The sequence below is a fragment of the Musca autumnalis genome, unplaced genomic scaffold (genome assembly GCF_047663935.1).
Source record: "Musca autumnalis isolate F117 unplaced genomic scaffold, ASM4766393v1 scaffold_3, whole genome shotgun sequence".
In the NCBI taxonomy this organism is placed as follows: domain Eukaryota; kingdom Metazoa; phylum Arthropoda; class Insecta; order Diptera; family Muscidae; genus Musca; species Musca autumnalis.
The window spans coordinates 206,423,573-206,439,106 of NW_027411866.1; the positions used below are offsets into that span (position 1 = coordinate 206,423,573).

Below are 15,534 nucleotides of genomic sequence, written 5' to 3' on the forward strand. Positions count from 1 at the left end.
GCTAGTGTAGCCTTCGACTAATACGACCAGATTCATTGTTAAGAACCACTTTTTATACCCTCAGCATTTATGCTAACGAGGGTATATGGTAAATAACAAAAATGTTTTGCAATCGATGAATCCGAGTTTCACCCTATCAGAATTCGCGAACTGTTAACATATTCTATAAAGTATGACTACATTTTTTTTAAAATGAAGTGTTTTAGGAGGGATCCCATAAAGTCGACCATTAAAATTAATTTTCGTGGAAGCTGTGTTGGCATCAATGTAGAAAAATGAGTAAAAATGGGTTGAAGCCAACAAGTTTTTTTATGTTCCCATACGATTTCTGGCTTAACCTTACATTTTATAGACCTATCCCCAAAGAAAGAATCACAGAATACCCCATGGGCAACAAGATTGTAGTGTATGATTTTTCGATATATCCACTGCATCCACCTAAAATTGATGCTGACATTTTGAAGCCGGAACTTCGGGGTTTTTTGAATTTTTTTAATAATCCGGACGCGCAAGAAGGTAATATTCCAAACTCTTAACACGGTTATAGAACTCGCGATTTTACGTCGTTTGATGCATATCTCATGAGTGTGCTCTTTACAGCATCCTAGTAATTGGAGTCGAAAGGCCAAAATTTGATGCGTGAATTTTCTTACAAAACCTATTTTTTGCGTGTAAAATTTACAACTGTCATTCCATTTCCTTTGAAACCCGCGTGAATTTATTTTTTTACGCGACGGTTCTAATGAAGCCTTCCGCGATCGAATCCATCTACTAAAACCGCGGATATAGATACCTTGAAAATCGGAAAATCAGCAAAAATATATTTTGACAAATCCGCGTACTAAACCGCGATTTTCTATAAAAATTTTTTTCATAAATGGAATCCTTTACTGGCGATTATAATATTTGCGAAAACGCGTGTCATAAAAGAAAAGAGATACGCGAGTAATATGGGTCTTTCACAAAAAATTAAATGTGGAGGCACATCCGCGGTTCTTGAAGAATCTAATTAAAATTGGTATTTTGACGTATTTTTGATAGGCGCTGATGAAACCGGATGCGCATCAAAATCGTATGCACATTGCGCGACTTTTACCAACTTTAATGTTTTTTGCAGTGTATGATGCAACTGGCGGCACACAATGGCCCCTGAGTGAAACATCGAAATATGCATACATTTTGAAAGAGATTGATTCGCTGTATCCAAAAACGGATGCGCATCAACCGACTTTAACTAATTCGCGAATAACGGGCTTTTTAATTTTAATATTAATTGAATGATTGTAATTTCAATATTACTCTTAATTTCCTACCCTTATAAGTTATCACAGTAATCAGTTAAACTCTCGCGATGGTAAACCATATTTTTTGATGAAGTTTTAACAGTATACATTCATTATTCTATGGGATTTTAGCAAAATAGTTGGAGAGCTCCAAAATATTTTTTTCTAATTTTTATTCAATATCTATACCGAAAGAATTTTTGAAGAATCAACGTCCAACGCTCGTAAAGGCGTATATATTGGTGGAAAATTCGTCAACAATATCAGATATGCAGATGATACCACTTTAATTGCGAGTAGTGTATCAGAACTACAATTTCTTTTGAGTCGGCTAAATTCCTATAGCGAAAAGTATGGGTTAAAGATTAATATATCAAAAACTAAATATATGGTGATAACCACGTCTAGAAACCAAAGTACAACCGAAATATATATAAATAATACACATATCGATAAAGTACAGAACTTTAAATATCTTGGCGTCAAAATAAATGAAAACTGGGACAACTCGAAATAAATACGATGCAGAATTGAAATGGCAAGAGATGCATTTTTAAATACAAAAATATTTTATGTAGTCATGACATAAATATGGAAACAAAAATACGATTTATTAAAACTGGTCGGTTCTGCTGTACGGCTCAGAAGTATGGACACTAAAAACCGCTGAAATAAAGAAATTGGAAGCCTTTGAAATGTGGATCTACCGTCGTATCCTAAAAACTCCATGGACACATCTAACACCAAATTCTGTGGTTCTCTCAAGGGTTAACCGTCAACGGGAACTCATTGGAACAATAAAAAGAAGAAAAACATCATATCTTTGACATGTAATGAGGAACGCAAAATACAAACTGCTCCAAACCATAATCACTGGAACAATAGAAGGGAAGCCATCCAGAGGACGGAAAGAAATATCATGGATTGACAATATTTCCTAAATGGACCGGCATTGGAAATATCTCAACCCTACTGAGTGAAGCCAGAAACAGAGACGCCTTTATGGAGATCATGGAAAATATATGAACATACCTTAAAATTTGTAACAGATAATTATATATAATTGTATTGGTCGCTTTTATTCGGAGATCGAATATGCAAATAAAGAAGAAGAAGAAGATAATCAAACCAAAAAAATATTTGCAACAATATTTTCCAACAATAAGTTGTTCTCTTTTGTTGTTGCTATAATATGCAATTTATGTACCCAATCTCTATAAATTTGGTATCATATTTTTCTACGCATTGTCTAGATTCCGCATATAGTCTTTAATTAATTTGTTGAGGGTTTGTACGGATTCAGGGACAGGATAATTTGGATGTACTTAAAAATTTTTTTATTATTTGTTGATTTTCCGCGAAAATAATAATAAATTTAATAGCTATTTAAACATCTACGAATAGATATGGAATGTTGTTAACGATTTATGTATACATTTTCTCATAACAACAAAAAATATATTTTTAAATATTTTTTCTTTATATGAGAATAAAAACCGCTATAACTTTTGCACGCATTGGCCAATTTCGTGAACGCGAGCAGATTTGAAACCGGATTTTTTTTCTTTTCCTCTATACCAAAAACCGTAGATGTGCACGCAAAAATTTTTTTAATTTTTTTCAAATGGAATTGTAAAGGAATTTTGTTATTCGCCATATACACTTTCATACGGGCAAAATATGCCTCATCGAAATAATGGTTTTAGACCCCAAGTATATTTGGACGAAATCCGTTTAAGACAATTTGGAGTTGATTTAGCAATGTCCGTCCGACTGCAATGTCCGTCCGACTGTCTGTCTGGCAGGCTGGAGCGTACGATAACTCTCCAACGGATCAACCGATTCGGTCCAAAATTTGGCTTTCGTAATATTTTGTCCAAACTCAGTTTAAGATCGAAGATGGGTTATATCGGTCCACTCCTTCCGGTACCTCCCCCACAAAAGCTCGAAAATGTTAGGAAAATTTGTGCACAAGATAACTCTTTAAGGAAGTAACCGATTTGATCCATACTTTGCACATCGTGAAATTTCTACCAGACTTAGATGAGGTTTCAATATGGACTCAATCGGTCCACACCTTCGGGTACCTCCCACACACAATTTCGGAAAAGTTCACATTAGGACCTGTTCACGAATCGATTTGATTTTTGTTGTAGCAACTTGAATTCACTGCCCCCCATATAACGGTATAAGTTTTATCAGGGCAAGTCCATACTTTCTGAGAAAATAGCCTGAAAGGTACAAAAAAAGCTGTATGACGCCGTATGTAGTGGTTGGAGCGCAAGATAACTCTCGAACGGATCTGCCGATTCGGTCACAATTTGGTCTTCGTAATATTTTGTGCAAACTTAGTTTATGTTCGGAGATAAGCCATATCGGTCCACGCCTTCAGGTACCTCCCCCACATAAGTTTAAAAATGTTCGGAAAAATTGTGCGCACGATAACTCTTGATGGGAGTGACCTATTTGGTCCATACTTTACTCATCCTAAAATATCTACCAGATATAGATCAGGTTCACATATGGACTATATTTGTCCACTCCTTCGGGTACCTCCCACACAAAATTCTGGATAAATTCACATTGAGACCTGCTCTCGACTCACTTTAATTTTTTTTTAACAACTTCATTCGCTGTCTCAATTACGGCAGTAAAGTTTTTTTTCAGGGGCAAGTCCATACTTCTTGAGAAAACAGCCCGAAAGCCCCCTATAACACCATATGTAGTGGCTGGAGGGCTCGAACCGAATACTGCGTTTGTCCACACTTTGGATATTGTAATGTTTTTTCGAATATTAGATTAAATTCGAAGGTGGTGCTTATAGGAACACTCCTTCCGGTACCTCCCCCACAAAAGTTGGAAAATATTCGCTAAAATGGTACGCGCGATTTCTCATATACGTAGCAACCGATTTGTTCCAAACTTTGGATCTCTAAATATTGTCGAAACTTAGTTTATGTTCAAATTAGGGCCATATCTGTCCAATCCTTGTGGTACCACCCACACAAATGTTCAAAATTTTTGTATGGTTCGAGGATCCTTTGAACATTTTTACCGAAGGTTTTCCTAGTGGCCCTGTTTATAGCGATATTATGTTTTTCATGGGCTAGTGTGATAAAGCATTACAGCCAGTTTTTGTAAAAAAATATTTTTCAAACGTATCGTTCGTACTCAGACGAATCCGTTTAAAATTTTTTAAAATTTTTAAAAAAATTTAAAAGCATTCGTTTGATTCCGAAAAGCTTTGTATATCAGTGATACTATTATGTAAATTCTTAACAGTTTTTGAATTGTTCTCATTGAAAAATATGTTTCTGTTTCAATCCCAAAAAGTATTCCATATTCAGACAAAACATTTTGGAAACAATTTTTCAAAAATGTCAAAATACATTTTGGAAAGATGGTGATATTTGACTCGCATGGTGGTTTTTTAGATGTATGAGTATCTAAAAATGTTTCTAGATCAATTTCCCATCATATGCATGCATTTTCAGCGAAATTCTGTATCAAACAACAAAATTGTTACGTTGGGTCTCTTTCTACCGTTTTTTTTACATACATATGTATGTATGTATGTGTAACGAATCTAATACAATCTGAGCGATGCCATGCACAAGGTGTAGGCCGTTTCTCCACTCGAAATTTATAAAACATTTAAAAACTATTGACGATTATCTTTTTCCACATACGTATACAATTTTCATTTAATAGGTATGTTTATTTTTATTTTTTATATGCTTTGTTACAGTTATTTTTACACCCATTTTCACAATATATCCATATAACAATAATAATCGAAACGGAAATGGCCAATCACATACATATTTTTAATAAAGTGTTAAACGTAGCGTATACATAAGATTTTTGTATTGGACAACATAAAGTATACGTCTCTTCATATATACAAGAAGAGATGGACAGTGGGTAAATAACATTGTACAACACACAAAATAATTACAAGATAATCCGGCCAGATTATGAAAGAGGACCGAAAAAAAGAAGACACGTGTATCGGCGTTTTGAAAGTTTACGTCGGGAAGTAGCCTAAATAGGCGTGGGAAATTCCGCCCATCTCTACAGGTTTTGAAATATTCGACATCAGATTCCTTGGAATCCTTGCATTTTAGGTATAAAGTGTCTTTGGCAATATTACTGACAACAATACGGGGTATCTTTTTATGAAAAAAATTAACCCTCATGCGATTCACTAAAGGGGTCTTTTTGGTCCTTTTTTTCAAAAACATTTAAAAACTCATTTAAAATGTGATCGTATCAGGTCAAAATATTCTACAAAATTACACTGTGATACAAAAGTGGACAAAATTTTTTTGCAGGGGTTCTAATGCATAAATTCGGTTTTGTGGGAGTCCACAGAAGTCTTAAATACCTTTGGTTTCTTTGGGTCACTTCGGGTTTTGATTTTATAACGGTAAATGTAGTGAAAAATGGGCTTTCTTGGATTTTCAAATTTATACGGACATTACTTCTTTTTTCCACAACCGATTTGCACACACTGTTTTTCATTATAAAGGAGAGAGTAATGCCTTTCGAACAAGCCATAGATTTTTAAAATCGGTTAACAAATGGCTAAGTAATAGTGGTTTAAGTGTGACAAAAACGCATTAAAAAACAGTCAAATGTTTTTCCTTGTGCTCTAAGCTGCGTATATGACACCTAACAGTACAATTATTTACTGTTAGCAAGTAGGAAATTTAGTTGGCTTTCCAAAATGGGAAAAGCCAACGAAATCGGTTGAAAAATGATTGCGTTATGGCATTTTTTGTGTTTCAACTTTTTGGATTTTTTCATATTTTCCTTTATAAAAGAAGGGTATCTTAGTATGTATGATTCTAATTGTGATTATCCTGCTTAACAATTACGCACAAGGTATCAATGTTTTATAAAGGAAAATATGAAAAAAAACCAAAAAGTTTAAACACAAAAAATGCCATAACGCATTCATTTTTCAACGGATTTTGTTGGTTTTTCCTATTTTGGAAAGCCAACTAAATTTCCTACTTGCTAACAGTAAATAATTGTACTGTTAGGTGTCATTTACGCAGCCTAGAGCACAAGGAAAAACATTTTACTGTTTTTTAATGCGTTTTTGTCACACTTAAACCACTATTACTTAGCCATTTGTTAACCGATTTTAAAATTCTATGGCTTGTTCGAAAGGCATTACTCTCATCTTTATAATGAAAAACAGTGTGTGTAAATCGGTTGTGGAAAAAAGAAGTAATGTCCGTTTAAAGTTGAAAATCCAAGAAAGCACATTTTTCACTACATTTATTGTTATAAAATGAAAAACCGAAGTGACCCAAAGAAACCAAAGGTATTTTCGTCTTCTGTGGACTCCCACAAAACCGAATTTATGCATTAGAACCCCTGCAAATTTTCACTGTAGCACAGTGTTATTTGTCATAATTTTACACCAAAACTCTAATTGATCCAATACACCAGGAATCTGCCAAAAATAAAATCACATTTAAGGGTTAATGTTGTACCTTATCTGATTTTATTATTATTGCCACAATGCTGAATTTTGGTGGAGAGATAGGGTTTGCCATTAGAAGCAATGTCCTAAAAGTCCCTATTGATCTCATGTTTGCAAAAGAAGTTATTCGGTGAGTCTAATCACAAAGTGACTTGAGATGGAAACATTATCTACAAATTTGCCCTTTGTAATTTTTTTTTTCCTAGAAGGAACCATTCTTGTGATATTGCGGTTAATTTATATTCACATATAAAGGAAATATGCACATATTTAGCCGAACCGGCTAAAATAACAGGGTTATCCAGTTACATTCCCCCAAAAACTATAAAACATTTTTAACTCGGAAAGCGTCCCTTAACCCCCAAAAAGTAGTAAAACTTGAAGCAAAATTTAAGAAAGAGCATGGCAAAATGGGTTTTTTCCCTATTTTCTACTCGACAAATTTCGTGGTGTAAAAAGTGGGAAATCTGTCAAACTGCTGATTTGACATGTACATATTTGACAATTAAGGCAAAAGAAAAAAGAATACAACGAGCAAAATAAAAGGAAATAAAATAAATATAAGTAATAAAAATTTAAACCAGAGAAATAAAAACTAGTGGGATTTATTTCGTTTGTTGTTATTATTTTAAGCAGTCATGTTTGTTTTTGACATTGCAGTTAGATCTACTATTTGTTCGTTCATTTACTTTGGTGCAAAACTTGTTAATTGAGAGCAAGTTTGACAGTTCTCTCTTTTGCTACTTTTACTATTAAAAAAGTAAAGGAACAGAGCTTATACCTATGTTAAAAAAATTCCACCAAAAACGGAGAGTGTTTAGTAGAGTTATTCCATGTTAGAGCCATTTTATGCAAAATTAGCCAATTTAAGCCAAATGTGTAATCGAAAGTCCGACTCCAACGAAAACTCTCCGGTTTTTTGAAGTGTGGTGCAAAGGTAGCGTTTGTTGTATTGATTACGGAAATGTATAATTTTCATGGGCGGCGGATCCAGTTTGCCGGTTATTTGAACCCAAAGGACATATTAAAACCGGGTTAAAACCAGTTCTACTGAACCGATTAGTGCAATGCTTATAAAAATACTTAACCGGTCCGCCTCATGATCTTCTTAAGCGATTCCACATGTCTAATTTGAGACTTAGATCGCAGTATCACCAGAACGGTCACTTCTTTTTAAAAGTCCTAAAGACCATTCTTGTATAGATTGTTTAATAGACAACTTTTACTTTAGCCGATTTTTGGCATGTGTTTCCGGTTTTGAGAAAAATACAAGTAACCTTTGACCCTGAATGACCATTTAGCCTGAATAACTTCGTTTGCATACATGGGATCGATGATGATTTTAGGACATTAGTTCTAATGACAAACCCTAGATATCCACCAATATTCAGCTTTGTGGTAATTTTTGATATTTCCCCCTTATACGCATATCTATTTTGACTGCACTATTTTGTATAATTCGTAAATAAAAAAATCATGTAAAATACCAAGATAAATATGTCATGCCGGATTTTTTTCCCATGATTATATAGGATCTTTGGCATCGATCAGCCCTTAAACTGTACTTCACCGAAAATGTTGAATTAGTGAGTGATAAGCGATTGTCTGATATATACCTTCCTTGAACTTGGCGTACCTATGGAAGGTATTTCACGATGAGTATAGTTTTGGCGGAATTAGATACTCAAATCGAGTTCGTCAGTCATTTAAGTTGGTGCCGTCAGAGGTTTTGGGCCATTATCTCTTGTAGGATAGACTTGCTCCCGAATAAATTGCATCTAGGCACCTGCTGTAACCCATTTAAAAATTATTGGAAATGTCCATTAAATCATGATTTCACTGGTTCTTTTGCATGAGTTCGAAAGGAGTCGTGAAAGATCCGATCCTTTTCATCGAATTTTCATGAGTGCAATTGAAGTCGTGAAAGATCCGATCATTTTCATCGAATTTTCATAAGTGCAATTGAAGTCGTGAAATATCCGATGTTTTTCATCGAATTTTCATGAGTGAAATTGAATTGGTGAAAGGTCCGATATTTGTCATAATATTGTCATGAGTTTAAATAAATTGATAACTACCCGCACAATAAATTGTCAAATGCTCATGTACCCGAATAATTGTGTACTTGCATAAGTAATTGTTAAAATGAAAAAAGTCAGATGAAAGTGATCGATATTGGCAAAATTTATATATTTTAATTAAAAATACAATGTAAATTGATATAAAACAAAAGAAAAATATATTTTGTGTTTGGAAACCAGCGCCCCGAGGGAAGAACAAAACTCCAATGGAAAGGCCAAATTGAATATAATATCACAAAACACGGCATCCAAAATTAGAGAAGCAAAGTAGAAGATCGGTAAAATAAGTATAAAATAGACCATAACATGGTAACTGTTACAGGATAATTTTTTTCTTTTGAAATAACATAATAGAATTCAAATTTATACTAGATTTCCCAAATGATGTGCTTGGTTCAGAGATTGACACATAATTTATCGAATATTGGAAAAACGGAACCCCAAGTTGAAAGAAATATCTTGCAGCCATCGGAAGAGATAAATATGATATTGCAGATTAATATAATATATAATTTTGAAAATTACATACAAAATAAAAAAAATAACATCTGGCGATACAAATCATCTGTGCATTGTATTCTTATTAATTCAACAAATACATAATTGTATTACAAATTTTATTTCTGATTGGCGAAAATCCGGATCCAAAGCATTGGTGACAATGAACTGGTGCAAGATGCTATGACAATGGACTGGTGCAAAATGTCATGACAATGAACTGGTGCAAGATGCTATGACAATGAACTGGTGCAAAATGCCATGACAATGAACTGGGGCAAGATGCTATGATGATGAACTCGAGCAAGATGCTATAACAATGAACTGGTGCAAAATGCTATGATAATGAATTGGTGAAAGTGTGTGTCACTCCCTTGACATGTCACTTGCACCCATGATTCAACTCATGATTTGTCATCGAACCTTTTGCTGGGTACCGGAAAAGTACACCGATATAGACAATATTCGAAAGTGATATATTTGCGGAAGAAATTTTACCGACAAAATAAACTTCTCAAAAAAAATTGTCAGCAGAAGTCAATGTTTTAATATACCCCAATATATCGGTTTTAGATATTTTGAGGATTTTAGCTAAATGCATCGACTGAACCTCCCATAATTTGACATTTTAGGATCACTGTAGTCACGAAACTACTCCACAAAAAAATTTAACATTGGTCCATTTTTCGGTATAGCTTATACAATGGTACCTCCCGTTTTTTATATTAGGGTTTTAGCTATTTTTTGTACCGAAATATCGGTAATTTGAAGTTCCCTTTAACGACAACTTCTGATAATCGGTATTTTGTGGATTTTAGCTGCTCGCTCTTCTCCACCAAAAAGTGTCCACATAGGTCCACGTTTTGGTATGGCCCCCATATGACAGTACCCCCCGATTTGGAGAATATTAACTAATTGTTTGACCGAACTACTTGTTGCTTGTACCCTCAGCATTTATGCTAACGAGGGTATATACACTTTCATACGGCAAAATGTGCCTCATCGAAATAATGGTTTTAGACCCCAAGTATATTTGGACGAAATACGTTTCAGATAATTTGGAGTTGATTTAGCCATGTCCGTCCGTCTGTCTGGCTGGAGCACACGATAACTCTCGAACGGATTAACCAATTCGGTCCAAAATTTGGCTTTCGTAATAGTTTGTCCAAACTTAGTTTAAGTTCGAAGAGGGTCCACTCCTTCCTGTACCTAGCGGTCCACTCCTTCCGGTACCTGCCCTACAAAAGTTCAAAAATGTTCGGAAAATTTGTGCGCACGATGACTCTTGAAGGCAATAACCGATTTTGTCCATACTTCGCACATCGTGAAATTTCTACCAGACTTAGATGAGGTTCCAATATGGACTCAATCGGTCCACTCCTTCGGGTACCTCCTGCATAAAATTTCGGAAAAGTGCAGTTTAGGACCAGCGCTCGACTTGTTGTAGCAACTTGTGTTCACCCCCACACGAAGGTACACGTTTCATTTGGGGCAAGTCCATACTTCCTGAGCAAATAGCCTGAAAGTTGCAAAGAACCCCTCTGACACCGTGTGTAGTGGATGGAGCGCAAGATAACTCCTGAACTGATCTGCTGATTCGATCAAAAATTTGGCCTTCGTAATATTTTGTCCAAACTTAGTATAAGTTCGAAGATAAGCCATATCGGTCCACTCCTTCAGGTACCTCCCCCACAAAAGTTCAAAAATGTTCGGAAAAATTGTGCACACAATAACTATTAAAGGGATTGACTGATTTAGTCGTAATATATTTACCCTATGTATATCAAGTTTGAATATGGACTATATTTGTCCACTGCTTCGAGTACTCCCTCACAACATTTCGGATAAGTTCACTTTAAGATCTGCTCTCGAATCACTTTGATTTTTGTTGAAGCAACTTGCCTGTATTACGACGGTAAAAATGTTTTCAAGGGCAAGTTCATACTTCTTGAGAAAACAGCCCAAAAGGTATCCAAACTTAGTTTCAGTTCGAAGATTGATAACAACTTCCTGTACTTCCCTCCAATATTTAAAAAAAAATCATTAAAATGGTATGGACGATATCTCTTGAACAGAGCAACGAAATTGGTCCAAACGTTGGATCTTCTAATATTTTGTACTTCTAAAATGGTCGATATCGATCTTCTGCTTATGGTACCTCCCCCACAAAAGCTCAAGAATTGTGTCGATGTAGATGAAAGTTTCAATTCACATAGGCTGAGGGTTAGGGTGGGGCGATTTGAACACCATCACGGGCGCCTGGAGTTTCTGATTCTCGGGATTGTAGTGAGCAAAAAAGTCTACTAGACCATATGTCTAAAGTGAAAATCGAGCCCCCGGATTTTGGCTTGAAGTTTTTTATCCTGGATTTTTGGATGTTTTGGCATATAACAGCCAAACCATTGAGATTTTCGGTCCAAAGCAAAGACGAAAATTGTAGCCAAGACAATAATTAAGAACTCTCTAGTACATCTCTAAAGCTTTGGAATACTCCCTCAGGCAGTTTTGGCCTTAAGAAAGTGGAACATTTTCGGAAAATATCGATAAATGACACTGTGCTACAAAATGGAACTCAAAGTCAGTTTGTGGAAAATTCCTTTTGAAGATGAAAGCCCTTGGTGAGTGTACTAAGAACCCAAAAGGAAATTTTCATCATAGGTCAAGTTTCTGAGATATCGCGTGATTAATGGTTTAATTTTTTTCCCTTAGTTTGTGAGAAAATAGCTTTATATCTCTGTTTAGCGTATTGTAGCTTCATTTGACTTCTCAGTCAAATCGAATGACGAATCTTTTTCTCGAATATTTCGTCCCTCTAACTCAATGCCTTCCATGTCCTTTTCGTCCTTTCCTTATTGAACCGTAGTAAAAGTACCACAACACGAGGTTTTACAGCATCAAAATATTCTACAAAAATGTTGTTCAGACGACTTAAGGTACGGTTCTCATTGATGACTAATCGATATTTCCCCGTTTTCATGGTCTTTTTGACATTTACCCGGCTTTTGTTCAGAAAACTATGTTTTGTTTTTATGTATATTCGTTATTGGTCTGTGGTGCTTCTGAAATACTTACCATAAATAGCTCTTGTAATGACGAACACGTTAATAACAAATTTTATAGGAGGATAGATCCGGTTATCTAAATTTTGAACCGAATATTCTGATATTAAAACCGATTTTTGAACCGGTTTTAAGTGACCAATTAACCGATTGCCCTCTGTGAGGGTATATCCCTGTCGGCAAAGCCGACTGATACTTTTTTACTTGTTGCCATTTGAGGTTCCCAGTCAGTCAATATAGGTCTATGTTTTGGAATATACCTCATATAACAATATGATGTGCGGTATTTGGAAAATATTAACTTAAGTTTTTGACCGAACTACCTGTGGTTTGACACTTGAGATTCCCAGTGGTCACAAAACTTCTCCACCAAAAATTACTAACATAGTTCCACGTTTTTTATAGCCCCAATATAACGGTACCTCCCTATTTTCGGAATTTTAAGGATTTTACCTATAATTTTTAAAAGAACTAGCTGTAATTTGACATTTGAAGTCAATAGTTGTCACAAAAATTTTTTATTACATTGTGATGCTGAATCTCTTTCTAACAACATTAGCTTTGATCCCTGTAAACTTAATACACAATATAATTGGTGTAGGGTATCAGCCTTTGTTTATTTTTTCGATTTCGTTTTGGTATTTATTAGTCTAAGAAGGCATTTTTTACTTAATTTGATTAATTTACTTTTTGATTTGATTTGGGTCAAATCGTAGAGTTATAAACATTAATTTTGTTTTTGCCATACAATTTTGACTAGACACGCACAAACATTATATACATTATATACCTAAGGTACTAACTAATAAACCAATACAACATGTTTGTGGAATATTTTTCAAAAAAAAAAAATCCAAATATGAGGTGATAATTATATTTATCAATAATAAAAAGACAAATACTTAGCTACTTACCAGTAACGTTTTAAATGAAAGCAGGGGGGTAACAAATTTTGAAATTCGAAGAATTTGCAAAAAACACATATGAACACAAAACACACAAAATTAAATACACATGCGTAGATATTTCACTAAACTCTTAATTTTATAATTAAACACTTATTGTATTTTTATTTTATTTAATTATTTATTTTTTGTTTTATAGGAAAATGGGAGAACACTCTTTTTCCGTTTATATTTTATTTGTTTATATTTATGTAGCGCTTTATATAATTTTAGGGTTTCTTTATTCAATTTTCCATCATAAAAATTGTATGGTATATTATGATTTTATTTATTAATATTTTTCATTATATCTTCCTATTGAAGCATGTCATGACAACGTGTCACGCGACAATATTTAAGTTTTTAACATGTTTTCAATTAATATTAATTTGAGGTTTATAAGCAGCAAATTTTGATTTGATTTTGATAAACCGTAACTGTCATACGAAATATAACTGTTATACTTTACAAAAACGATCTGTATACTTTCAATATTTGTTTTTCACATATTTAAATGGCATTGTGTTTATTGTTGTAATAATTATTTCTTTTAACATTCATTTTTTGTAGTTTTCTCACAAATTAAATAATTAATTGTTATAATTATTCTATGTTTATCAACACAACGAAATCGTTTGTGACAACTTTCAAATGGCTGGTAAAAATAACAACAATAATTAACACTTGTTACATTCATTCACTCGTATTCTATTGTTTTCACTTTTTGTGTATGTTTTATCCCCATACTGTTGTTGTTACTTTATTGTTGCACATTTTAACAGGTGGTTATCACCTTTGCTCGCGTTCTGCCCCTTTCCCGAAACGGTCTCACGGGGGACCCCCAAATTTTCAATAATACGTTATTTTTATTATTGGCAATTTATTTTTTCTTTCGCCGTTAAAAAATCCATTATTTTATCTAAATTAATATTCAACAATATTTTTTCACATCAATTCCATATTTTCAGTAAAATCATTTATTCTTAACCAATAAACACTTCCAAAAACAGCCTGTTTGATTTTTTTAAATGCCTCAGAACGTTTTGATTCAGTATTGTTCTCAAATGAAAGCGCGTCGCGATGTTAACCGGCCAACGTATCGCAGCGAAATGTTCGTTTTCACAATAATAAATTTGCCAAAACCCCAAACTCATCATCATCATGGGCAGCAGTCATCATCATTATTATGTTCTTCATGTTCGCCGCAAAACAGTAGCTAGTTCAGCTGTTTTACACGACAACAGCCCCACGAACACACAACTTAATTATCACCACCCCCACTTTGTATGCCCAAAACATCATCATGACCATGCAAGCAAGCAACAACCCTCATGACGATTTGGTACGGTTGTAGGTCGTTGGGGGTTTTTCGCCTCTGTTTTGTTTTTATATTTTTGTTTTGCTTTTCATATTCGCCTCTTTTGATGAGGAAGACTGCATGTCTCGTAATGTTTGCGCAGAACAACAAATTGACATTGGAGTTTTTTAACTTCTGTTTTACTATCCTTTACTTCCACATGTGAGGTGAATTTTTGTGGAATATGCTGGTTGTTGTCTAGACTAAGGTGCAAAAAATTACGGTTGTAATAGTTGTGTTCCTTTACCTATCATTTTTACCATTTTTTACCACTTTTAACCTGCAAAGCGTCCCTTAACCCCAAAATGTGGTAAAACTGGAAGCAATTTTTAGTAGAGAGGAGAGAGAGCAAAAATGCGTTTCTCTTCTACCACAGGCTACCAGACAAATTTCTTCGGGTAAAAAATGGTGGAACTGACTTTTCGACATTTCTTTGACGACTATTTGACAATGAAGAAAAAATTAACAAAAACAGAATAAAAGAAGCGAACACTGACAAAACAAAATAAAAACTGTGAAATAAAAGAAGAAAACTGAATTTTTTTGTTTCTTTTTGACATTGACAGTAGTGCGATTCTGTAACTCCTTAACGACAGAATTAACGACGAATGTCGGTAGTTAACGATAATTCTCGGTAAGTGCTATTCTATACATCAATTTTAACAATTTTTGTCGGTAAATTTTGTCGTTAATTACCGAAAATTATTGTTAAGTTAACAACCAAAAAAAAAGTAGTTGTTAAGACTTAACGACAGTACATTATTTCAATATTTTGCTGATTTTTTTAACAACGGCGTTTTTATATGAACATATGT

At 34.2% G+C, this 15,534-nt stretch overlaps 1 protein-coding gene across 1 annotated transcript in view; it reads right to left on the reverse strand.

The window, feature by feature from the left end:
* AdoR (Adenosine receptor) overlaps window positions 1-14,477 on the reverse strand; it is a 212,470-nt gene extending 197,993 nt beyond the window's left edge. Inside the window, exon 1 of the mRNA XM_073976419.1 lies at window positions 13,333-14,477. The gene's annotated coding sequence lies outside the window, so the exon portion shown is untranslated. The remainder of the gene's footprint in view (window positions 1-13,332) is intronic.
* Window positions 14,478-15,534: the final 1,057 nt, after the last annotated feature.